The following is a 25169-nucleotide window of genomic DNA, read 5'->3' as shown; positions in this document are numbered from 1 at the left end:
GCCAAGCATATGGCAAAGAACAGAGCAGACAAAAACCCCTCTTCCTGGAGTGAACATTCTACAGGGTGGAGACACATTAAAGAAAAGATGTTAAATAGTGATGATTGCTTGGGATAGAAATAAAGTGGGGAGAGGCTGTTACAATTTCAGAAAGAGTGGCTGGAGAAGGTCTTACTGAGATGACAACATTTGAATAAAGGCCTGAGGAAGGTGAGCGAGTAAGCATTGAAGGTGTCTGTGGGAGGAGTGCTGCAGGCTGAGGGAATAACAAGTTCAAAGGCTTTGCGATGGGAGTAGAGAGACTAGCAAGGGTGGTCAGCATGGCTGGAGCAAGGTGAGCAAGTAGGTGATGAGGTCAGAGAGGTATATGTGGCCAGATCATGGGGAGGCTTGTAGACCATTGTAAAGATGGTGGCTTTCACTCGGGGTGAGGTGAGAAGCCACCAGAGGGTTTTGAAGAGGGACGTGATACAGCTAACTTACATTTAATGGGATCTCTCTGTCTGCTGTGTTGGTAGACCAATTGGAGGCTATTGCAACAATCTAAACAAGCAGGGATGGTGGCCATGGCCAGGGTGGTGGCCATGGAGCTGGTGAAACATGGCTGGCGTCTGGATCTATTTTGAGGGAAGAGCATACAGGACTTGCTCATACAGGGTATGAGATAAAAAGATGTATAAGGACGATGCCAGGTTCTTGGACTGACAACCACAAGAAGGGAGCTGCCATTGATTGAGATAGGTCAAACTGTGGGCAGTGCTCAGTTTGCATGTGTCAAAGTTGAGATGCCAGTTTGACCTCTGCGTTAGTCAGAGTTCCTGTAGGACATGGATGGCCCGCTCAGTATAATTAGAAGGAAGTTTTAACCAAGGCATCATATACACAAGTATGGGTGGGATGTGGGGAGAGTGCATAGATAGTAGAGCATTGGGAGGGCAGGAAACAGCAGGAAGTTACTAACCCTAGTTACTGAGACTCTGGGGGAGAGATTCTTATAGAGCAGTTGACCTTGAGAAGATGAATCACCTTTGCTCCAGAGATCTAGCTGGTGAGGGTGACTCCACAGGGAGGGAGACAGGTGAAATAAATACTCTGGTCTTACACTTTTTTTCTTCTTTATTCTCCTGCCAGGGCTTCCCATAATCCTAACCTATTAGCGTCCAGAGGGCAAGGGAAGCCTGTTGCTGTCATCCATATAGATCAACCTCCTAGAGCAGAACAGGGAGGAAGAAGAGGAGGGTGAATCTGGAGTGGCAAATGGAAGAGCCCCAGCACAGCATCCAATAGGAAATACCCAGTAGGTTGTTGGATGTAGACCCCCGGGGTGCAGGACCAGGTCTGGCCTGGAGATAGACATTTGGGGGATGACAGTCTGTAGGTGATATTTAAAGTCATGAGGCTGCATGAGATGACCAAGGGGGTTATTAGTAGAAAAGTACTGAGCACTGGACAGCTCAGTGTCTAGAGGTTAGGGAGATGAGAAGGAACCAGCAAAGGACTGAGTGTGAGTGGTGGAAGGAAAAACCAGGAAACTGGTATCTTCAGATGTTCTCAGGAAGGAGGGATCTGTGTCAAATGCACTTGATGACATCCAAAAATTGACACTTGACTTTAACAACGCGGGGTTACTAGTGATCTTGGCCAAGAGTAGTTTTGTTGGAGCGGTGGGAATTTAAAAAGAATATGGGAGGAGAGACACTGGAGATAGCAAGTATAAACACCTCTTCATTTTAAGGAGTTTTGTTATAATCAGGAGAGTGATGGGCTGGTGGGGGAAGTGGGTCAAGACATGTTTTTTTTAAAGATGAGAGAAGTAACTGCATGTTTATTTGTTGATAGAGCGATCCAGAAAAGAGGGCAAAAAATAATGTGGGAAAAGGTGAGAATTGCTGGATTCATGTTCCTTGGTTCACATGTGGTGTTGGAATCCGTATTGTGCAGGTGGTGGGAGTGCCCATTGCTAGGGCCTCCGAGCGTTGTTGAACTGTGGTCAGAGGAAAGGGCAGAACATAGAGGCAGGGATATGGGTAGGTGGGTTGATGCGACAGGCACTTGAGGAGTTCCCTTCTAACTGCTGCTGTTTTCTTAGTGAAATGAGAATGCTGTGAGTAAGGGTCATGGAGGAGTTACTAGAAATGTGAGAGAGTAGAAGGTAAGAAGTGGTTGTCTACAGGGTGGGAGAATGAATGAAATAGGAAACTGTGGTCTGGTTGCTGGGTGGTACTAGAGGCCCACTGGAGTTGGTGTTCATGAATGTAAGGTAAGAAGAAGGGTTGTTCCCCCATTCACTCTGCTGTTTGTGTGCAGGTAAAGGGGGTGGAGAGTAGGATTTAATCGTGATAGCTTAGCTAAGCAAATGCCCTGGAAGGAGACAGAAGACAGAGGGTGATTGGACTTCATGCATTATTTTTTATTGTAGAATGAGCTGTGTGGTGTGTATACCTCTGGTTCAATTCTCAAATGCCATTTTGAAGATGGATCTTTTGCTTAGAATACATCTAGCTTAATGTGTTATTTTCCTAATAGGATTTACATTGTAACAGTGAATCTTTGAGGACCAGTAATTAATTCAAAGAGTGAATTTCTACTGCACAGTTGGTGTGTATGTATGTCGGCGTGTATGTACGTATATGTATGTATTCACTTTGGAAGGTAGTATGTCATTTTCCAGTAGTCAAAGGTCCGGCACTTGGACCCTTGGAAGGCACTCTAGAAAGCTCTAGCACACCTGCTCCAGGAGACGTGTGAGTGTTCGTAGCGATGTTGATCAAAAGAGCCACAGGTGAAGGCAACTCAGATGTCCATTCATAGTGGAATGAATACATAAATGAGTGGCAGAATCTCTCATACTGTAAAGTAAAAGGAACACTACAGAGCCACAAAATACCTCCGTATGTTTCTCCGTAAGTTCACACACAAGAAAAAGTAAGCAGTGTTATTTAGGGAGGCATATTTGGATGGTAAAATGGAAACCAAAGAAATGATTATGGTAAAACTCAGGATTGTGGTCCCCTCTAGTCGAGAGGTGAGGGGTAATGATTGGGGAGGGGCATGTAGCAGGTGTCGGGTTGGGGGGACTTCTGTGATGTTGACAGTCCTCTATTTCTTAACCTGGACGATGTCTACTTATATTTGTTGAGTAATTATTCTTTAAATTGTATCTTACCTATTCTTTTATGTGTCTCTCTATACAAGGAAAGTCTGAAAATGGATCTCTAATGATAGGATTTCAGTTGCCTGCACGGACCATGGGGAGCATCGTGGGAGAGGCAGTCCTTCTCGGCACCCCGAGGCCTTGGTTATGTAGGCACCGCCTGCGTGGTTTCGGTCTCTGGCCGTGGGCACTGCCGTCTTATTCCTCCAAGTGGAGGATAAAGGAAGAGGGGACTAGTTTGTTTGAAGTACCACTTTTGCTGGTAGGATTGGGAGTCCTCAGACATCTTTTCAGGACTTTCTATAAGTCTCTGAAACAGAGCTGCACCCACAGCTTTTCTTTTCGAACAATGTTCTTGCAGTTCTTACATCTCACCAGCTTCGAAAATGGTACCGTATTCTCACTTATATTCAGACATAAGATGTTAGATCTTTAAGTAAGTCCCCCCCCTTTTTTTTTTTTCAAGTGGTGAGTCATTGAATTCATGCCATATGCTCTATCTATTCCTTTCAAGAAGTCACAGATAACCAGAGTTAGAAAAATGTTTACAGTGCAAGCAGAATGCAGTGGAGCAATATTGAAGATAAACATGTGGGGAAAAAAATCTTTTATATGCAAGTCTGTAAGCTCTGTTTATTTTCAGTGGAACAAATACAAATGAAATGATTAGCGTACAATTTGGTCAGCATCGTTGCCCATGCATATTTTCATTTCAAGTTATTATATATTTTCTACAATGTAATTTTATGAAAAGTTAATTTTGGGGGGTAGACTTTAATATGATATTTGATCCCCCCATCCCCCCATATCCTTTTGCCAGCAATTAGACTGAAAGGGAAAAGAAAGCTTCTTGCTCTAGCAGCCCACGGAGCAGCAAGACAGCTGTATTTGTCCCCATGGACTCAGTTCGGTTTATTTTTTTTCTTTTTCTGGTATGCCTTTTATCAGTTTTTACTGATATATTCTCATTACAAAGACGGTTGAGAAGAACCACCTTCCCTGTGGTATTTGAATCATTTGAAATAACAGAAACAGAACTATGTTTGCACTAAAAAAAAAAAAAATCTTCCTTTGGGTAACAACAACAAAAAGAGGTAAAACCACAAAAAAAATCTTTCCTTTCTTATAGGTGGACATTGAAGTGAGCTTAATTTGATTTTCTTTTTTCAAATCTTCAAAGATAAAAGCCACAAAATACCTAGAAATGGGTTTGCCAGATTCCTGGCCTCTGCGCCACTGGGTCTTTTTGGTTGTTTCCAGACAGGTTTTCCTTTGTCTGCTTTTACTGGTCCAGCTGCATCCTTTTCCTCCTGTGCCTTGTCCCCCTTCCATGTTCACTTTTTTGCCATGAAACTGTACTTTCCCTGGCAGCTTTAATTCCTTTCCCTCTTCCTTCAAATCTGTGACCTTTTCAGTTCCATTTGTTTAGGGATTCTTGTTGATCCTCCATGATTTCTTTCAGCGCTGTTTTTTCTCCCCTACCTCTCCTGGTACCTCCCTCCTCACTTCTTTGTTCCTTAATTGTAAGTTACCACTCTTGTCTTCCTCGCCTTTTATCTAGTGCTTCTTAGCTTTTTCTTTAAATAGAATTATTCCCCCCCCCTTTTTTTTTTTTTTAACTCCTCTGGTAAAAGTCTGTCCATTTTATTTCTCCATGATTTGAGAAAAGGAAGTGTGGATCTTTTCAACCAGGTCTGATCATCTAAGTCATCCCAAAATTCCAGCATTCAGTTTTCTAGAGATTTCATTTTAGCATCTATAGCAGTTCTGTTTTTCTTTTTGTGTAGTTCCTTAATTTAGCTTACACCTTTTTTTCTTTCTTCTTTTTTTCCCCAATGTATCCTCCTTGAAAAGTCTTAGAAGGTCTTTATGCTTTTGGCCTGTGTCTTTATAAACTTTTTAGCAAATTCAATACTATCAGACCCTGCAAATATTGATCCCTTCTGCTTTGTGTAACGTTGTTTTCATTTGAATATATCGTGCTTGACCTTTATCTTCTAATCCTTTCTGTCATCAAGGACTGCATCAGCTGGAAAGCCTTTCATGCACATGGATCTGTTTTTACATCATTTTTAATACTCATCAGTCATTGGAGAGACATTTTATACTCATTAGAGAGGTTTGTGTGGAGAGCTTCTGATGTTAGCTTTATTTTTATTTCCGCAGGTCTTGTCTTTGATTTGCTCAGTGCTTCCATTATATTAAAATCTGTCATTAGGGAGTTCCCCTGTTGGATTTTAGTATCTCCAGGGGAACCTGCCTTTCATCCAGTGTGATCTGTCCCCTTTAAAAACTTGTCTCATGGCAAATTAAAGTCACTAAGATAATTCTTGATTTGATGACCGATTTTGGTCCCGGAGTAGCCATTTTGTCACAATCTGCATTTGCCGCTGTGCGGCTGCCTTTCTGGTCCTTATCCTGCCGAGCTGGGCCATTGGATCACTGGCAGTGACTACAGGTCTCCAGCTCATTTTTAATAATTGAATGTTTAGATTATTAGATAATTTAGATTATTCTTACTAGAAATATCTTAGAGAATATGAGTGTATCTTTTTGAATTTGACTTGTATTCCTGATACTGTTCTGGTTGCTAAGTGTCTAACTAGCTGCATATCAAATCTACATGCTACGTTCTAATAGCATCTAGCATATTCCTCTCAACTGCTGCTGTCTCCTGTCTGTTCATTCATATAGACTCATACGTCCTTGAAAAAAAGAAGTGCCATAATTTAAAGGGGAGTTTGGGGAAGCAGAGCAAATTAAGGCTCATGATCAATGTCCTATTTAAGTGGAAGTTGATAAGATTCTCTTTACTTGCTCTAGAGAAAGTGAATTCCCTCCTAATTCTCCTAACTATAATTGATACTATAGTAATAACAGATTCAGATTACTTGATGGTGAAATTTGATATAAAACTGATAGTAAGGTTTCATCGTGTCAAGAAGATTAAGCCAGATTATTAATAGAATACTTTCTGTAAAGTACTCAAAAGTAGAATGGGGAAAGTCCAAGTTTTATAATAAAGGCTACTGCAATAAGAATTACAAAAGGAGGGGCACCTGGGTGGCTCAGTCCATTGAGTGTCTGACTCTTGGTTTCAACTCAGGTAGTGAGCTTATGGGTCCTGGGATTGAGTCCCACATCAGGCTCTGCGCACAGTGGGGAGTCGGCTTGAGATTCTGTCCCTCTGCCCCTCCCTCCACCCCCCCCACTTGTTCTCTCTTTAACTGTCTAAAATAAACAAATCTTTAATAATAACAATGATAGAATAAGTTATTTTGGTAAAGCCTAATGAAGGTCAGTGTCTACTCTTGTCCCATAAAAAGCATGAAACACATGAATTCAGAGGCTCTGAATTGGGATTAAGGTTAATAATCCTTAAGATTGTGAAAGCAAAGTCCTCTGTTGCAGTAAGTGTAACTGAAGTGTCGTAAATGTATTCTGGTGGTGGATTGGAAGGAGCACTTGACTGATGGATGTCAGCTCCTCTGGGTCATGGTTCTGGTTGTCACTTACTAGGTACATGATCTTGAAGGAGTGAAACTCTTGAAACTTTTTTTTTTTTAAAGCTCTGAATTAGAAATAATACCTGCCTTGCTTTAGTACAGGGTGGTTGTGAGGGTCATGGGGAATTCTTTGAAAAATTATAAAGTGCTATACAAAAGTCAGTAATGATTTCATAGGCGAAGAAAAGCGAACTGTTGGCATAGAATATGCTATGTCAGTGTGTGGGGGAGGAAAGCTCATTGTCCTCGGGTCTGTGCCATCCAACATTGTTGAAGCAAGAGAAAAGAAACTAATTGGATATTTTAGATAGGAAAAAAAAACCCTTTAAATGTACCTTTTCTGCTCAAAAGGTAATATCCTCAAAAGATTAGAATACCTGTAGGAAACTCCATCGTGTATTCCTAGTGTGTCGTCATACCCAAAATGGAATGGAAAGAATGCCTTCACAGGACTTGTTATGAGGATGTTATATCGGTCTCAGAATTTTCAGCTAAGAATGAGGTTGATGTAAATGAAATATCAATACATACTGCTAACTTAGTGACGAGTGTGCTGTATGTTTCTGAAAGAGTAGTGAGGATGTCAACATACTACTGTCCATAATTTGTGGTGAGCATTCTTCCTGGAAATTAAATCTGCCTCTTAGATGTTTACTTGGCACTTGCAAAAGGAACTTCGTAGAGAACCTCTCGGTCATCACTAGCCCTTGAATGTTGCCTCCTATGTATTGTACACGAAGGGAAACATTCCATTTTTATTTTTTTTTTTATTTTTTTTTTGTTGTCTATACTGGAATTTATTTATTTTATTTTATTTTATTTTATTATATTATGTTAATCACCATACAGTACATCCCCAGATTCCGATGTAAATTGATGCTTCATTAGTTGCGTATAACACCCAGTGCACCATGCAATACGTGCCCTCCTTACTACCCATCACCAGTCTATCCCATTCCCCCACCCCCTCCCCTCTGAAGTCTTCAGTTTGTTTCTCATAGTCCATAGTCTCTCATGTTTCATTCCCCCTTCTGATTACCCCCCTTTTCTTTATCCCTTTCTTCCCCTACCGATCATCCTAGTTCTTATGTTCCATAGATGAGAGAAATCATATGATAATTGTCTTTCTCTGCTTGACTTATTTCACTTAGCATTATCTCCTCCAGTGCCGTCCATGTTGCAGCAAATGTTGAGAATTCGTTCTTTCTGATAGCTGAGTAATATTCCATTGTATATATGGACCACAGCTTCTTAATCCAGTCATCTGTTGAAGGGCATCTCGGCTCCTTCCATGATTTGGCTATTGTGGACAGAAACATTCCATTTTTAATACTAATACTGCTGGTCTTTTAAATCATGAAGTTTTAGAAAGTTTAACTGTTCTCTTCATCTCTTCATCCACTACTTGTTAGCTACATAGATAATTTATGTAGTTTTAGTATTTACCGTCTGAATTCTGTGGTTATAGAGAGTTTTCTGCCTTCTGTTTATTTTTATTTTTTAAAAATTTATTACACCTTCAGTGGGGGAGGAGGGACAGAGGGGCAAGCAGATGCCCTGCCAAGTGGGGAGCCCAACATGGGTCTCAATCCTAGAACCCTGAGATCATGACCTGAGCCGAAGTCAGACACTTAACCGACTGAGTCACCAGGTGCCCCATTGCCTTCTATTTATAGAGTTTAATCTTTATAAAAACTTATAGTGCAATTTGAGGTTATCATGAATAACTGTGAATAACCAAAATTAATAGAAAGCTAAGTTTGTTATCATGACTTTCTGCCTCCGCGGTGGGAGTACTACGTGAGTCACATCTGTCAGACAATCAGGCACTTGGGCTTTCTGGTGTTCTGCTGTTTAGAGAATAGTAGAAACTTTCAGTTTTAGAGCTAGAATCATCCTTGGTGATAATTCTTTCACTGAACATTTCTTGAGCTTCTCTTATTGAACACTTCTTAGAAACGAGCAGAATGAAACTAGAAGATTAAGTGACTGTGTATATGGTCACGGTATGGAGCAGTTGTCTTTGGCTTCAAATTCGGCTTCTAATCCCTCAATTAGCACATCCTCCAGTGGGTCATACATTGTGCCGGGTGCTGAGAGTACGGAAGTGCCTAAAACCTACTCCCTGCCGTACAGAATGTTGTTGGGAGAGGCAATGTACCGCAGGCCCTGAGCATTCCTGCATGTGCTTGATGGACGCGTCAAGAAGGCGGGACCCTGACTGCTCTCTACCTGGGGCAGCAAGCAGCCATGCGAGTGGGGGTAATGTCTCCCCCAGACAAAGATCAGGCTTGCTTCCAATTATTGCGAGAGCAGTGAATCCACTAAGCTTAGTGTTCCTCTCCTGGAATGTAGTCCATGGCATGTGTTACATGCTTCCACAATGTGTGCTCTGAAATCCCCCCTGAGATGGAGCAGGCAAGGGGAACCAGCGGGAATGAACACGGAGCCGCGGCTACTACTTTTGCCAAGAAGGATCCAGGCCTTGGTCTGTGATCCAGGAGTCTCAGGTCTTCTGCCAACATCCATGAAACAGTAATGGGCTAGCTTCTTATCTTTCAGACAGGATAATATCTCAGCCCCTGCATAGTTCTTGGCATATACCACTTGTGAGGTGACAGAGATGAGGAAGTTGACAATTACAGTTCAACTCAATTTGAGAGGCCCAGAGTGCAGTGCGACAATCAAGGGACAGCACCCAGTTCAGCTTGCAGAGGTCAGGGAGGCTTTCTGAGTGCATTGCTCTTAAGCCGATCATACCAGATTGTATGTCTGTTGAGGGCTGGTCTTTTTTCTTTAGCATATGACACAGTACACAGCACACGGTTTGCAGCTATGAAGCTTGCAGAATGGATGAGTAAGCTGTTGTGTGTGTTATTGGGTGTGGCGTAGTGCGTCAGAAAGCCCTGTGTCTGCTATCAGAGTTGTGTCCTTTTTAAGACCTGAAGTCCTGAGGACGTATTCCTCAGTGAAAAGCACTCATTTTGTAGGCTGACAGGAGTCTATTTCAGCAAGTGAGGAAGGTGGTTGAGTTGCAGAATATCTTGTATGTGGATTCATTTACTACTTAGTGACATTAAGGACCAATTATTTATTTTTTGAACTTTTTATTTTCTCGTACTTCGTAGATTTTTTAGAAGAGTTGCAAAGACAGTGCAGAGAGTTCACATACACCCTTCATCTAGCTTCTCAATGTTAGATGCGCTATGGTTACATAAGATTCTATCACAAATAAGAAATTAACATTGTTATATTATGGACTTTGACTTTCCCCATTTTTTTCCCCAATGATGTTCTTTTTCTGTTCCAACTTTGGATACCACACTGTATTTATTTAACTACTTAGTTTCCACTAATTTGTAAGTTTCTCAGTCTTTTCTGGACTTGACACTTTGAGGAATAGTGGTTAGGTATGTTGTAGAATGTCCCTCAATTTGGGTTCTTCTGATGTTTTCTTGTGGTTTGGTAGTAGATTTTGGGAGATGGTGATGTGGCATTCTTGTTGGGTCATATTAGTGGGCACGGGATATCAATAGGACTTCTTACTAACAATATTAATTTTGATCACTGGATTAAGATGATATCTGCCAAGTTTCTCCAGTGTAAACTTACTTGCCATTCTCTTCAGTAGAAGCGAGTGACTTGATCCCACTCATACTCGGGCTGGGGATTGAGCTTCACCTACTAGAGGGACGAGTGTCAAGGCATTTTGGCATAAATTAAAGCAATGACAGTAAATAATATCTTGGGGGAAATATTTTGAGTCTATGCAAATCTTGTTTCTCCTTAAAGATTTGGGGGAACCAGCTCTCTAAGAATGAGGCTAAGAATTGCCTGAGACAAGAGGTCAAGCTATAATGACCATTTACTTCAGCTTTTTCATTTATGGTTTCTTATAGAGCTATAAATGTATATATAAATGTAAATTATAAATGATATTTGTGTCACTGACCCTTCTGTCCATTTCATTGAAGAGTAGATGCACTTATATTAAACAAATAGGGTTAATGAAGGTACATTTGTGAAACAAAGTAAAACATCAGTAATTGACTTTAATATCTTCCTCATTAATCAGTTAAAAAATGCTTATTTTATCTCCTAGCATTTGTTGGCTACTGAGTAAGAAGGTGTGTGTGTGTGTGTGAGTGTGTACGTGTGTATGTGTGTGCGCGCATGTGTGTGTATGTGCGTGCGCACATGTGTGTGCGTGCGTGTGTGCATGCGTGTGTGAGTACGTGTGTATGTGTGCGCGCATGTGTGTACGTGTGCGCGCACACNTCTCCTAGCATTTGTTGGCTACTGAGTAAGAAGGTGTGTGTGTGTGTGTGAGTGTGTACGTGTGTATGTGTGCGCGCGCATGTGTGTGTATGTGCGTGCGCACATGTGTGTGCGTGCGTGTGTGCATGCGTGCGTGAGTACGTGTGTATGTGCGCGCGCATGTGTGTACGTGTGCGCGCACACATGTGTGTGCGTGTGTGCANCACACGTGTGTGCGTGTGTGCATGCGTGTGTGAGAGTGAGTACATGTGTATGTGTGTGCGCGCATGTGTGTATGTGCGTGTGTATACGTATGTGTGCATGTGTGTATGTGTGTGTGTGAGTACGTGTGTATGTGCGCGCGCATGTGTGTGTGCGTGTGTATGTACGTGTGTATGTGTGCGTGTGCGTATGCGTGTGAATGATTACATTCCAAGTGACTTCTATGGCAGTGGTTTAGCTGTCAAATTGCATTTCATCTTTGGGAGATTTGGCTTTTTAACTATATGTTATTGTATTGCTCCAGAACAGATTTTAGTAGTGAGCTATTCTCAGAAATATTTTCATTTATTTCCTCCTTTTTTCCCCCCAGAGCACAGCATTTCTAATTCTTGGGGTCATCAGAGTAGTGGGAGTTGGGTGGGGCCTGAATGGAGAGGGAGTGATCTTGCAGTAGTTTGCAATGGAGAAGGCAACATTGTTGGGAAATGTTATCAGGGCCAACTTTTGGATTAGGTTGAATAACAGTAACTATCTTAATTTGGGGGGTAGGGGTAGATGAGGTGTAGGCATAAACAAATGTGTTAGTGTTCTTATTTATAGAGGCCCTGGCTGGGTGTTTGGTACTTACGAATAACATTTTAATTTCAGAGTAACCTTGCAAGGTCAGTATTAGACGGTTTTACAGAGGAAGTAAATTAAACTCAAGGAAGTTAGATATCTTGCCTAATGTCACATAATGAGTATATGATGGAACTGCAGTATGAATTTCTATCAGTCTGATTCCAAAACCCATTATTATTCTTTACACCACACTCTTGCTTTCTGCACACAGTCGGCTGTGCAGCGGTAGGCTCTCCTGGTAGGTTCTGTAGAAAATGAGATGTTTCACAGCTTGGGAAGAGTTATTTCCCCGTGCCCCCACTTTGTAGTAAAACAACAAAATGCGTACAACGTGCGCACAACACACACACACACACACACACACTCACACACACGCACACACACACACACACACATACCCCTTTTAGCTACTTTAAAAATAAATTGTTGGATAGTTTGGCACCTCTTGGTCTGGTCATGACAGTGGAAACATTGCTCTTATTACTAGCTATGTGTGTCATTTAAACTGAAAAATCTGGAAAGCAAAATATGGATTCATTTCATCTCTCTGACTAGTATTATGACAGAGGTACTCAGGAGCTCTAATATGGAAATGAGTTTTCTTTGACTGCTGGTAAATTATTAGCTCAAGCAAAAAAGATGCTTTGTGTTAAGCTGTATATGCTGTGTATGTGTAAATGAGCTTCATCTGCTTTATATTCAGAAATGTGACAAGGCATCACTAGTGTTAATATTTTTCACAGTACCTATTGGATTTCTTATTTAGATATCTTCTCCCCATAATTCTGAGAAAAAACCGAGAGGGATTGCTGCCAGGGCTTGGAGGAGCCTTAGAAGTTGTGATGTGTAGACATACATAAACCCATTCGAACCTCAGTAGCCCATTGAGCATTTTTGCAATTTGATCATTCTGATTTTAATGTAGAGAGTACTTATTTGCAAAGTGTTTCTTTTTTTTTTAATGTTTTTTTTATTATGTTAGTCACCGTACAGTACATCCCCGGATTCCGATGTAAAGTTCCATGATTCATTAGTTGCGTCTAACACCCAGTGCACCATGCAATACGTGCCCTCCTTACTACCCAAAGTGTTTCTGAATCCCAGGCTAGTCTTTTTTGTGTTTTGATTGGAGGTTCTAGTGATAAAATTTTTACGGTTGGCTAGGTTTAACTATATGAGATAGATCTATATCTAGATGTATATAATATAATATAACATAATATAATATAATATAATATAATATAATATAAATGTCAATGGTATTGGAAGTTAGTAATACTATCCTTGAAGATTTAATTGGCATATGGTGTAAATGGGATTCGGGAACTAGCTATGGAAGTTGCCCGTACCTTGACTTAGACCAGGAAGTAGTTTGGGGTTCTCTCTGTGTACAGACATAATGAGAAATGGGCCAGATTGTGGGGCAAGTTTTATCTTTAGATGTCTGCCTCTTTTTTCCTCTTTTCTTTCCCATTTAGGTACTTGACTAACTATCGTCATGCCCAACGTCTTTATGTTCTCATTTGTGCTTTGCCTGTTCTCCCGGTACTGCTCCCAGGAAACCCATACGTGTACAGTTAACGTTTGTACCTCGTGTTCAAGTTGTATGCGGCCGTGAGGCCACAGCTGGAGATGTGGGAGGGAATATTGTTTGGGAGGCAGTCCATTGGGCTGTTCATGTGTGGGACTATGTACCAGGGCACCTTTATGTAAGTAAAGCAACAGGTAAAGTGACATCATCTTAGAACAGGCTGCTTGGTAAGGTCATGTCAACTTACAACATTCCCGGTGCGCTGGTGCTTGAAGGGTACGCTGCTAACAAAAAGATATTATTAAATCCACTCTGTGTAGGAGTGTGCGTGTCTGTCAGCTGTACAGTATAATTTCTAAATAAGAATTTGCCACTCCTGATGTAACTTTAAAATCATGTATCTTCAGCTCTACCTGTTTGATAACCTGATGTCTCCTCCCCACTGTGCCTGGTTGCTATGAGCCATTCTAGTTTACTATGGTGTCATTTAAAAAAAGCACTAATTCAGCTAGAATATCTTAAATTTTCTTCCCTGTTATCTTTAAGCTTTTTTTTTTTCAATACCCAAAATCATAGCGAGAAAGCGAGTTGTTTGTTGTTTTGAAACCCAGAGAATAAACTATCGTTGCATAATGAATTCATAGCTAGAACAAGTTAGTGTTCATCTGAATGGTTTCTTCTGATTCCAGTTTAAAATCTCTTGAATTGCTCCTGCTATTCTACTGACCAGTTTTCATAAGGAAAATATACAGCCGCATGTACGTTGCTTTTTTCTTGATCACTTAAGGTCCCTATTGCCTCTCTGCGCACGCCCTTTAAGATTCCCTAGAGTGCCAGAGGAACTGCTGTTAGTTGAGTGAAGTTGGTGTGTTCTGAATCTTCAGTGTCTTTTTTTCCCTCAGTCTTCAAAAGGCAGCATAGAATGCACACTCTGAAAACAATCTTAGATGGCGTTTGGTTCAAATCTTTCGCTTTTCAGATGGGGACGCTGAGGTTGGGTTTTAACCTAAAGCTGTAGATACTTGGAGGTGAATTGCTCAGATCATCTCTTTTCTGTATGTTCATAGTGCAGTGTCTGAGTCATAGCAGTAGACGCCCCCGATGAATTCAATTTTTATTTTGGAGAGGAATTTGAGTGTTGATTCCCTTAGAGTTGTGTCCTTTGGCGTAAACTATAGTCAACTTGGTGTGCAGAGAGGACGTAGAGATGACTTTTTCACAGTTAAAACTCGTGGATGTTCTCAAGTAGGTAAGCCTTCCTAAACAGGCTTGTGTAGGATGGAAAAGCAACCTGGAGGGTTGTATAAGCCAGAAGGCCCACCCATCATTGGCTCTTTGGTCCGTCTTCTTCTGCTACTTCTACTTCCTACTCTGGCCCCATGTGGACATTGATCTCCTTCTGTCTTTTTTTCATATTTGCTCTTGTGAGAATGGGGGCTTCCGGGCAAAAGTATTACTCCACCGGTTTTCCTGTTTGTGAGTTCTGGCCTTCTAATGTTTCTTGGGTGTAGGAACCAGGGGAAAGGAAAAGACAGGCTGATTTCTGTTTTTCTCAGACTCTTTAGGGACCAGTCTGTATAATTTTTTATTTCGGTATTTGTTTCCAATTTTTAGACAGTCTAGCACCACAGCACGTTCAGGGGTGCTCAGGAAATTACTGCCAACCCGCAGGTGCCGCTTTGTTTGGAACGGCCAGTCTGCGCTGGGTCTCTGCGTACAGAACAGTTTCCTTCTCTCTTTCGAAGCGTCCTTGAGGGAGAGCGAACGTAGGAATTGTGCTCCGTGAGGCCCCGGGGCTGCACAACAACAGCCTGACTCTCAGTATGCGGTCCCAGCCTCCTGCTGGGAGCAGGTGAATGTGTACCATGGGAATGTACTGCGACCCGCAGTGGCTTATGTGCTTATGAGTGAAGGTGAGGGGAGGGTTTGTTGGAATCTCTCCTCTTCAGCATTTGCTGGGCTGTCGCTCAGACGACCTCTCTGAGGTAGCAGTATAGGAGAAAGCCTGTCTTTTAAGGTGAGCATATTGGAGCTCGTTCTCATTGTTATCCTGAGGCATGCTTCTCTCTCACTGTAAGGAGTCCAGCCTCTGGGTTCCCTTCATATGTGGTTATTATGATTTTTATAGATTTTGTTTCTAAAAAGGGGAGTGGCTGGGTTTTTCTGGCTGCCCTTACAGTGAGGTAATGTACATTTTCAACTTCTCTAGCTCTTTGGTACCAACTTGAGCCCCAAACACACTTTTATTTACTTATTTTACAAGATGTAAACCTTGCTACAACTAGTTTGTGCCTTTGTAACCATGAGTATAGGTGTGTCTTTACTACATAAGAAATTACTGGTAAGAATTGGTTTTCTTCTCAAGGGACCTTGTAATATTGATTACTTCCATTCAGGATGTCACTTCGCCACAGGAGGCTGGCACAGAGGGGGGTAGGGAGGATGTGGGAAAAGAAAGCCTATGGTTCTATGGTCTAGGACATTTGTTTCAAAAGTTGGGTTGGGTGTCTGAGATAGGAAGGGTACATATTTTTTAAAAATGTCTTGGTCTTGGTATTTACGCTAACATAAAGTATTTGTAATGAAGATAGCTGTATAATTATGGCTACAGAAGTTCTCTCTCCTGACTTAAAAATCTTAAAAAAGATGTATAAATTATAGCTGGCTCCTGACATAGTTATCTCAGGGAATAAAGTTGCAGAGTTGTTTTTCTTCCAAGACCTATTTATGGAGGTTCAGTAAAAAAAAAAAAAAAAATCGGATGAGAAAATGGCAAAAGTTGGTATTTGTTAGGCGGTAAGTACGTGGGTGTTGGTCATCTGTTTGAACTAATTCCTAATAAAATACTTTAAAATAAATCTCAAGAATACATTTCAAAATATTTTAAAGCATTTTAGGGAGAAAAAAGACATTGCTCACTTGGGAGATTGGCTTCAAAATAAGAATCCTTTGAGATTTTGGAATAATAGTTAAGAGAATTCCTTAGTAAACAAGGAATAGTGCTGGAGATGCTCAATGAATAGAAACCAGTTACATAACTAGTGGGTCCTCATAATTGCATGTGTTGGGGGGATAGAAAATATTTCCTCTTAAAAAAGAAAAAGGTTGCTTTATCCTGTTAGATATAACATTTAGTGATGTATGATTCCTAATACTTGAGCCCTGTCTCTCTCTCAAAGTCAAGTAAATTACAAGAGCCCACAAATCTGGAATCAACTAAAGGCAGCTAAAATGTTTGGCACAATGTTATAGGCGGAAGAAAATTATGAAGGGAGGCTTCTTGGTATTTCCAACAATGAAATTCTGTTGATTTCTCACACTGAATTGGGTGTCCTATTATCACAAGTTCTTGTTTCATTTTCATGCCTTACTTCTTGATTGCATATGATATAATTTTCTGAGATGCTGTTAATTTTGCTTGTTTCTGGGATATTCTAACCCAAATTATAGATGTTTATTTTTTCTTTTTTTTTAAGGAGTAGGAGAATGAATTTATTTTATTCATTTTACTTATTTTTTTAAAGTAAACACTACGCCCAGTCGGGGGTTCAAACTCACCACCCCAAGTTCAAGAGCCACATACTCCACTGACTGAGCCAGCCAGGCGCCCCAAATTATAGATGTTTAATCCTTGTTTATCTGGTTGTAATTTATCTGAATCCTAGGTCTTGGTTGCTTGGTCATTGTTGAGACAACAGAGTAATGGAGGAGCATTCTGCATGTCTGAGCAGCCGTGTTTGGCAGCCTGTGCCCACTTGGGCTAGAAAAAGCTATTGCTTGATGTAACTCCAACCAGGAGTTTTAGACTATGTGGCAATGTCTGTATGGAATCAAATACATGTGTTAAAATAGAGAAGAATACCTTTATAGATCCTCTAGATGGCAGAGCAATTACAACAAATACACTTTAGGAGCTGTTCCAAGAAGTGAAGAGAGGGGAGAGGGTAGGAGAGATGGCACGACAAGGGCTGTTCTAGCTAGTAGGGCTCTATGCTTTCTGTCCGGACCCAACCAGGTTTTATGTGCTCTATGTCTTGCTTTTATGTATGTTATGTCTTGATGTTTTATCTAAGCTCTTGTTTGAAACAATGTAACACTGCTAAAAAAAAAAAAAAAGATAGGATGTGGAAGCTCAAAAAAATCGTGAGCTGTGTACATCAAACCAGTCTCAAAAAATGCATTTGTCCACATGCCCTGAGCATTTCTGGAGACTGTAGCTGACTCCACCCCAATCCGCATGTTGATGGATTCTAGAGCAATGCTGGCCTACTTGAATACCTTCTCACTTTGGATTCTATCATAAAAGATAATGTGCAGCATAGGCTCTAGCCTCTATTTGCTTTGAAAGAGATCACCATTGTTGATACAGATTTATCTGTTAAATCTGGTACCGTGGCTTTCAAACTCAAAGGAAATTTGACTTAGATACTTGCATAGATGTATTCTTCACACAGAGAGAACACAGAATAAATATAAAATATTTAAGTATGTTACTTCCCCCACTCTTATCTTTGGATGAATCAGAAAGCTGACTGTAGTTAGTATCTCTTCAATTTCTCTTGCAAAATGCTCATCCAAATTCTTCTGTAATCACTTTTTAACAGCAAGACCTATTTAGATCCTCTTGAACAATTGATGAAATTCTGATCACAATATGGTATGGCAAAATGTGATTGCCATATATCAAATACAGCAAAAGTATAAGGGGATTAATTTCCTATCCTGTATTTGTAACCTCATGATATCATTTAGTATACTTAACAGATCTGATTTGTTTATAGCTATTAGTTCAGTATTACTCCTCCAAAAAGTTCCCTCATTGAGACTTTCCTGGATTTGTCCTATTTTCTCATTACTAGTGAACCTGGGGTATATTTTAGAATCCTCATTGTTCCACCTTTTTGATGAGCTTGTACTTGAGAATGTCTTAAAATACATTTTCACATTCATTTTAACACAGCTATTGATTAACTAGTTCTGTGCTTGGAAATAATGAATGAGATGTGGTCCTCAATCTTGAGGACCTTACCCACAAGGATGTAGACTTTAGTAGGTGAGATAAGTATATAAATGGATTTTCAATACAATTGAACGAGGTGTTATAAAAAGAGGTATTATCAGGGGCACCTGGGTGGCTCAGTCGGTTAAGTGTCTGACGATTTCGGCTTAGGTCATGATCTCAGGGTCATGAGGTTGGCTCTGTGCTGGGGGTGGAGCTTGCTTAAGATTCTCCCTCTTCCTCTGCCCCTCCCCGCCTCCCTCTCTTGGGGAAAAAAAAAAAGTGTTATCAGAAGTGCTGTAAAAGTTCCTAGACAACTTTTCTGTAGGTATCACCACAGATTACCCACAATTACTGCATGCAGAGGACTGTGTCCCTGCAACACATAGGAAGGGAGACATGCAGGTGATGAAGGATTAGATTAGAACCACGTCATGCACAACGCCTGATAGATTTAGATTATACACCAACCAGCATATTTAGGCTACTGCACCAAGAAAATTCTATAAACAGCTGAACATTTTTATTGGGATAATTAAACTGGAAACCGACTTTTGCTACTCAAAGAACACATGATTCAATGCAACATGAATATAGTGATAAGCAGTAAATAGGAGGGCGTATGTATTCTAAAGACACCAGTGTAACCTCAAGCCTTAGGTCTATAAAGGTGGTAATGTTTTCTGACCGATCTGGATTCTTGAGTTATTTTACTGATGCCTCCAATGCCACGTGAAACATGGAGGATGGCAGGATCTTCAAACAACTGTTGACAGTCAACTGATAGTCACTAGCCAGTACATAGGACTGGATAGATGCTTTAATAATTCTCTAATACACCATCGTTTGAAACAGACTGTGACTGGAGATAACAAATGTCAGTTCGCCTTGTAGTTATTCATGAGTTATTATTTAAAAATATCTTTATATAGGCTCTGACTCTAGGAGGCTGACACAAATGACTGCTATTTTGCACCTTCCCAAGGGATAAAGTACACATATGTTCAACGCAGAAGAATTGGTGGTTTTGCTTTGACCTTTGCAGCCAGAGCCGCCTAAGACGTAGAGGAGAGATGGTTCATTTATGTACATGTGTTGGTAAGAAGAGCTCTCGTGTGGTCTTCTTCGTTGAGCCCTAAGTCCTAACTTACTTTTATTTCTGCAATTTTTTGAAGACTTTGATAGAACACAGTGATTCTGCTTATTAAAGAGCTATTCCTTTTATTTTATGAATTGTTTTTCTTAAAAGGATGTTCACAACCCTTCCCTGCCCCATGTTATCATACTAGTTTATATGCTATACACTAATTTATGTCATGGGATCACTGTATGACTTAGGAGTCCCTTTCTCATTTGGAGCACTTCATTCCCATTGTGGGAGGAGTAGTTTTTCTCTGGGGACCAGGGTGAAATTTGCATAGATTCCTCTGTCTCTACATTCCTTTTCCATTACTGTGTGGGTGCTTACTGGTACTTTCCTTCCTTCCATTTTATCATCTGAGTTTTATTAACACGATGTTTACTCCCTCTTTTAAATTATTAATGAAGTAAGCTGTGAAATGGCACTTTTATCTTTAATAGTTGATGCTGTAAAAGCGACAAACGCAATGAAAGCATCCTTCTCTAATTCGGTTCCTGTCGTGCGCCTCTGTAGTGTCTCTGTGACATGACAGTGCTCACGTCTCGTCTGTAGCTAGTTTACAATGAAAGGATATAATCATCTGTTTGATATCACAGCCACTTCCCCAGCTACAGACTGTGATGTCACAAAGCAAGGATTATTCTCTCTCAGCAGTAAGAAGCTGGAGAGGAGATGAATCTCCACGATGAACCATCATCCTTATTCAAATTTGATAATTTCATAAAGAAAATTAACCATAATGAGGAACAAATGTACTTGGCTAGTTGAAATACCCTTTTGACTTAAGCTTGAAAAATTTTGCCATTATACTAGAATGAGAGAAATTCTTTCAAAATTTCTTATTCAAAAATTGAGAGTTCTAATAATGCAGGTATCAGTACTTTTTTTTGAGTTAAAAATATTATGTAGTGCCAGTCTCTTTAATTTAAAATGTTAACACTTAGAAATATACCTAAAATTCATTTTTAATTTCATATGCAAAATTATATTGCTTGTTATTTCAGAAAAATATGACATGCTGGTCTAAAAAAGGTCAACAAAGACACTACATGAATATACTTTATTTTAACCTATATAACTACTTTTATTTTCTCAAGGTTTAAGGCAAAATTTTATAACTTTTGGATGATTTGAAGTGAGGAGAATTGTGGGTATAGTAATAGATATCATTGTAAGGATATGGCAGCTAAAATATTTGCTCCATTTCTATGACAGAATCCAATATTACGCAATTATGTCACTTTCATAATACAATAATTTTATATAATATCTGGGCATGAAATACATTCTAAATTACAGACACAATTAGGCAATCACTGAATACTTCTAAGAATGTTCAAAATCTCTTTAATTGCTAAATCTATCAACACAAGGGAAAAACTCCCATAAATAAACCAAATCTTCAGATATAAGCATAAAATTTCTTATCCATTTGTACTCATGAGATGCTGACTTTGAAGCAATTTTCAGCATTTCAACACATCATTAACAAATGATGTGTTAAAAAGTAGTTAATGTTTTTTCTTCACTTTTTTCACTAAAATGAGGAAAATGAAGGTTATTCCAAATTGTAGAATTTTTGTTTTGAAAGCCTTTATTTAAACCTCAGTAATTATTTTTCAGAATGCAGTATTATAGTGAAAAAAAGCTTGATTTAGGAAAGAAAAGAAATTGGGACTGATGCTGACAAAGGCCTCAGGGAAGGAGGGAATTATTTGTCTGTCCATCACTGTCATCAGAAGTCACAGAAGCGGGGTCCCCAAACTGGTGTACATTCTAGAGAGTAAATAAAATCCGGAAGACTTCCTGAGTATAATTTTATGCCCCCTTCAGCTCTATTTATTGGAAGCAAATTGTTTGAGCATATATTGTGAATCTCATTTTTTGCCCAAGTTACTTAAAAAAACTCCTTAATTATTGAGTTGAAATAATGATCTTTTTCACTTACAAATATAGGCCTATTTTCAAAGCATGTCAGTTTATCAAATATGATATCATAATAAGAAAAAAGATGAAAAGAATCCTTAAGGGTTCAGGTAAGTCCGGATGTAGGTAAAAAAACAATACTTGTTAGTTAGGGCTTGTATACAGAGCAAGTATTTTGAAATTTTGAAATGAAGATTTTTCTCTGAAACAAATTGGCATATTATACCGTCACTGCTTGTATGTAGGTTGCTGCTTTCCTTTGGTACTGGAAAATAAGTAAATTTCTGTAATGAAGTCAGATGCAAAAAGATGATACTTAAGGTTCTTTATGGACTGTTTCGAAAATAGTGAAGGGATCGTGTAATTCACTCTATTAATTAGGCTTTGAAAAAAAAGAATTTAGTGAAATGGAAGAGAAGAATTTCAAACTTGACTGGTTTTTTTTAGACAGATACTGAATAATTACTTCTGATAACAGATGATCTGATAATACAAGGAAAGTTAAGTGTGATTTGCTTTTATTGTTTCCTTTATCTCTTGTCTTCTAAGGTACTAGAAATGCATTTATTTTAGGGCTTCTTTGTGGAAAGATTAAGCTTTGAACTTTTCCTATTGAATTTATATGCAAACTAATATAGTTGAATTTTGGGTAAAAATCTAGGGAATTAAAATTCTATCTTTTCTGTTTTTTTTTTTTTTAAATATGCGTATAAGACAGTCTAGAAGTCTCATTATGGAGTGATTTCTAGGGAATTTCTCAAAGGCACTTGTACCCTTTAAAATTCTTTGATGGCCCCAGTAGTTCTTTCTTTACATTTTGCTCTTTGGACCATTGATCTGAGTTAAAGCTTTTGAGGTATTAAGATACCTCAAAGACATCTTTTTGTTCTGTTTTTAAATCAGAAAAATGTCCTTATTTAGTCTGTTACAACAGTATGCCCAGGACTGTTGGGGTAGATAAGCCCCGTTCTACTGTGGAGCCATACCTTAGTTTGCCAGAGATTGTTTTTCTTTAATGTGAATGAGAGTGACATCACCACTTTTCTTGTTTTGTGATGATAAAAATCAGTTGTTGAGCTTTATTTTCTTGCATTAATAAAAACATTAAAAGTGCATTAATTTTTGTTTTACCAAGTGCCCCGGGAAACAAATTGCATCTGAGTATGTCGGGTATATAACATCTGTGAATGGCTCTTGTGCCCCATTCAGGGCTCTCTTCATGCATTTTTTCCCCCAAGCTATTAAATAAAACAAAATTGGGATTTTAAAAATGAAGACAAAGGTGGGACATATCCAGTGGAAAAATGAATGAGATTCTGGGGCTGTTTTTATCCAGTTAGGAATGAGTAGTTTATGCAGCATAAGTAAAAACACTCTTCATGCATTTTCCCCCCCAAACTATTAAATAAAACAAAATTGGGATTTTAAAAATGAAGACAAAGGTGGGACATATCCAGTGGAAAAATGAATGAGATTCTGGGGCTGTTTTTATCCAGTTAGGAATGAGTAGTTTATGCAGCATAAGTAAAAACACTCTTCATGCATTTTCCCCCCCAAACTATTAAATAAAACAAAATTGGGATTTTAAAAATGAAGACAAAGGTGGGACATATCCAGTGGAAAAATGAATGAGATTCTGGGGCTGTTTTTATCCAGTTAGGAATGAGTAGTTTATGCAGCATAAGTAAAAACACTCTTCATGCATTTTCCCCCCCAAACTATTAAATAAAACAAAATTGGGATTTTAAAAATGAAGACAAAGGTGGGACATATCCAGTGGAAAAATGAATGAGATTCTGGGGCTGTTTTTATCCAGTTAGGAATGAGTAGTTTATGCAGCATAAGTAAAAACACTCTTCATGCATTTTCCCCCCCAAACTATTAAATAAAACAAAATTGGGATTTTAAAAATGAAGACAAAAGGTGGGACATATCCAGTGGAAAAATGAATGAGATTCTGGGGCTGTTTTTATCCAGTTAGGAATGAGTAGTTTATGCAGCATAAGTAAAAACAAGTGTTTACCTCCAAAGGCTTAAATCTGCATAGAGCTTAAGGGAGGATCCCATGAAATTCAAATCTCCTGGCTCTGTGCCCAGCATCAGCAGGTTTAGTTTCAGTAGTCAGGATATAAAGTAATGTCATAAAATTAAATCTTACCTGGCGGTGGTGTGTTTGAAGCCCCGTAATCTAATTGTGGCTGGAAATAGTAAGCTCTGGTCCCTGAGATGCCTTCTCTACTTCGCTTGTGTGCGTCCGTTCACCACTGTGTTTGATTTCTTGCAGCGTCTCTATCTGTATTCCCGGTAATCCTGTGGCATTAGTTAAGACAGCACACGGTAGACGAAGATTCCATTTGGATAGGATTAGAGAGCTAGAGGGTGAATTTTGCCTTTCTTTATCCGATAACAGCAGATCAAGACCCCAGACAACTTGAGTGTTCTGAACTTATTAAAAATTCATGGACTGTTTCAGCAATGAGGAATCTGGGCCCTTTGCACAGATGTTTTTACCTTCCGGAAAAGTTCTGCTGTCCATGTTTCAGAATGACACATCCCCGCTGAACCAAGTTGCTTTAAAAAATTATTTCGACCCGAAGCCCAGATCTTCTCTTGCAGTCTCTTGCTTTCCTTGTGCCCCCCTTTACCAACTTTTCAGTCCTTTGGCTTCGTTTTTGTAGAGGACGAGGGGGTTTCTTCTTCTGTCTTCCTTGTGCCTCTGCAGCACATAGTTCTGGTACGCTGGGCTGTGAATAGGGAGAGAAGAACCCAGAGGAGGTACGCCTTTATCATCTCTCCGGACAGGGAGCATACTTGGCATGAATGAAGAGCTGATATGAGCTATTCAAAGCAGACAGCAAACTGATGGGATGACGCCTTCCTACATAATAAACCCATTAATTACTTCTCCTGATGGACAGCAGTATGCCCTGAAAGGAAGAAAGGAAGGAGCAGATGATCATATTCAGTTTGATAGGTGCTCTCTGAGCAGCTTGTGATTGTGGAGTGAATCCAGGAAAAACTGCAGCTTTGGAATGTTATCAGGTAGAATGGGCAAGAGTTGTTTTGACAGTTAAGTGACGATTTTTGGGGAAGAAAGAGAGCTGAGCAAAGAGGAAGCCGGAATAAGGTTCCAAGATGCTCTTGAAAATGTTGATTTCTTTTTTCCCCTCTGTTCGTCCTTTTGGCTGGGAGAAAAGCACTCTGTATTTTACCTTTGTATTATTTGCAGAAATTCTGCTGAGCTAGTCTCTCATAGTTTTCTCTAAAGAAGGAAAACAGTTTTTAAAAAGCCTTTGAGATAGAAAAATATTGTGAGTTTTTAAAAATTTGTAGCAGGAAAAAGGCTGCTTTTTGTGAAAGGCACACCTGTTTTTACATGTCTTTCGGGCACATGCATTTTGTTGCTTTGGAAGAGAACGTTATGAGTCGTCATTTAGTATAAAATTTTAGCAGGGTCTTTCTTTAAAAATAGATGGAATTTTGAGTAGCTGTATAAAAGAATAGATCTAAAAATGTCAATTTTATAATTTTCGAACTTCATTTTTTAAGTAATGCAAGATTTTTTTTCCTTTTCCTGTTTTTTCACAGAGTCCTTTTAGGGGTATTTCTGGACAACAAATGCTTTTTAAATGTTCTTAAAAATTATGAGAAACCTCGAGCTTATACTAAATTATGAAAAAATAATGCATGAACTTCCATAAACCTGTTACCCAAATTCGATAATTACCAAGACTCTTGCCACATTTGCTTCATTTAACTTTTTTTTTTTTTTCTTAGCTGAGGTATTTTAGAGCAAATCTCATTCCACCCCT

General features: G+C 39.4%; 1 protein-coding gene and 1 pseudogene across 1 annotated transcript in view; one reads left to right on the top strand and one right to left on the bottom strand.

The window, feature by feature from the left end:
* The window catches only part of AVEN (apoptosis and caspase activation inhibitor), a gene marked incomplete at its 5' end in the record, with an annotated part of 127191 nt that overhangs the window by 2523 nt on the left and 99499 nt on the right, over positions 1–25169 (top strand). The window lies entirely within an intron of this gene.
* LOC109490556 lies at positions 4437–5522 on the bottom strand (annotated as a pseudogene).

The sequence above is a fragment of the Ailuropoda melanoleuca genome, chromosome 5, assembly GCF_002007445.2.
Source record: "Ailuropoda melanoleuca isolate Jingjing chromosome 5, ASM200744v2, whole genome shotgun sequence".
NCBI classification, from domain to species: Eukaryota; Metazoa; Chordata; class Mammalia; order Carnivora; family Ursidae; genus Ailuropoda; species Ailuropoda melanoleuca.
Note: the sequence above shows the minus strand (reverse complement) of the source record. Positions and strands in the feature narration are given on the sequence as shown.